General features: G+C 47.0%; 1 non-coding gene across 1 annotated transcript; it reads left to right on the forward strand.

Annotated features, from left to right (window-relative positions):
* Nucleotides 1-74, forward strand: trnan-guu (transfer RNA asparagine (anticodon GUU)). The gene has a single exon. It is a non-coding gene; the product is annotated as a tRNA-Asn (tRNA).
* The last annotated feature ends 2068 nt before the right edge of the window (nucleotides 75-2142 follow it).

Genomic DNA, 2142 nt, shown 5'->3' on the forward strand with positions numbered 1-2142 from the left:
GTCTCTGTGGCGCAATTGGTCAGCGCGCTCGGCTGTTAACCGAGAGGCTGGTGGTTCGAGCCCACCCAGGGACGATGAACAGGCTCTACTGGTGCTTAGGAGTTGCTGCGTTAATGATCTGAATGTGGACGGACAGACTGACCCTCCACAGCAGACTCATGTGACGGATCTCTTGATGAGACGCTTCAGTGTTAAATTTAGTCGTCGTGTGTCATGCAGTGTTGAGGAGGCCTGCTGGCTGTGGGTAAAGTGGGGGCTCAGAGTTTGTGGAGTGGGCTCTGGAGTGAAGGGGGTCACTGTTTGGTTCTCAGATGCTCCAGCTCAGGTTAGCGAGGTGGTGGAGAAACCAGTGAGAGCTCTGCCAGCTGGAGCCTCTTGGGTCCTGGGAGGCTTCACTCCTGGAGGTGGAAATGATGAGGAGTTTTAAAATCTGCTCCTCTTTCACGCTGACTTGTTTTCTAGGGTTCCCTCTTTTATTCTCCTGGAGATCAAGAGGATCCTGCCATGTTTGTCCAGGAGACCCACAGCACAACAGTCAGTGAATGGGGATGCAGGCAGGCTTTTAATGGGGGTCATTTGAAGTCCCAAGTCCAGTTGGAGCAGAGGGTGGAGTTTGATTCTCCAGGAGTTTTTGTTGTTGTTTTTTTCACCAGTTTCTTTTGATTTGGAGGAAATCATTCCAGGTGTTTGAAAGACGGTGAGAGCAACTTTGGAAAATGTTCAACTTGTGTTTTTAAATGTCTTTGCACCAACAAATGGTGGACAGGACAGCTTTTGAGACATTTTAATGCCACCGTTCAACAGTGAATCTGCTGGTTTCCTGTTTTTAGGAGCTGATGGGAGCTGCACAGAGAAGCTCTTTGAGACAGGAACCATTCAGAGCTCCACCCTGCTTCTTCCAGCAGGATCCACAGATCCACCAACACACCAGCTGTTTGATGTGTGGAGGCTTTTGACCAGGATTCCTAGACAGCACAGCTGGACTCACGCAACAGCTAACTTGTTAGCACCGACTAGACAGGAGCGCTTCTATGGTTTTACTCAGTGGTTCAATTTTTTAAGAGATGTCCCATTCAGCCTGTGGGTTTGAGTGATCACTCTTCAGTCTCCTGTTCTGTTTTATTAAAATATTCATTTAAAAGCTCCTGAGAGAGAGGGGGGGGGGACAGAGAGGGGGGGGAGAGAGAGGGAGAGAGAGAGAGAGGGAGAGAGAGATAGAGGGAGGGAGAGAGAGAGGGAGAGGGAGAGAGAGATAGAGGGAGGGAGAGAGATAGAGGGAGGGAGAGAGAGAGAGGGTGGGAGGGAGGGAGAGAGAGAGAGAGAGGGTGGGAGGGAGGGAGAGAGAGGGAGGGAGGGAGGGAGAGAGAGATAGAGGGAGGGAGAGAGAGAGAGGATCAAACTGATCTCAAACTTGACTTCAAAATTCTGATTCTAATCATTTGTACTCCTTGATAGATTCATCACTACAGTGTCATAGAGGGTCCATTACTATTGCAGTATATTAAAGAATATAAGAACGAGGTTACCATCCATGGAAATATAGTATTTCATGTATTGCAGTATATTTTCAAAGATATAACACTTTAATTTTTTTTAATAAGAGAGGCTTTAATGTCTGTCTTTGATGTCTAAACTCTGACTCTGATGTCATTGGTGGTGACTGAACTCTACCCCCTGACAGACTGGGAAGGCTCCTATTGGTGATGTCATCATAAATACATGAAGGTCTTGTTTCAATGTTTTAACATTAAAGCTCATCTTAGTAAAACAATCAAGTTACCTGAACTAAGTTCTTGAAAAAAATGACTGTGACTGACTTAAATAAATCAAATCTACTTCAAAGTTCCTTCTATGGTCATAAGTCGGCCATTTTAAGTGTACTTGTAGTTCCAGAACATTCCAAGAGGAGATGATATGAATCATTTTGTTAGATGAACTCAGTTCCTCTGCTTTGATGTTGGTGGACCGAGGGGAGTTTGCCTGAACCTGCTTGGACCTGCTGGCTCCTGCTCAGTCCCTCACTCAGCCTCACTCAGCCTCAGCAGCACCACTCCACTGAGGCCTGATTCAGGTTCCTAGCAACCAAATAGGAGGAGAGCTGAACCTTCTTGCTGGGAGGCCACAGTGCTGACCACTGCACCA

The sequence above is a fragment of the Aulostomus chinensis genome, chromosome 1, assembly GCF_037954235.1.
Source record: "Aulostomus chinensis isolate RoL2024-O1b breed Wild chromosome 1, RoL_Achi_v1.0, whole genome shotgun sequence".
Taxonomy (NCBI): Eukaryota; Metazoa; Chordata; class Actinopteri; order Syngnathiformes; family Aulostomidae; genus Aulostomus; species Aulostomus chinensis.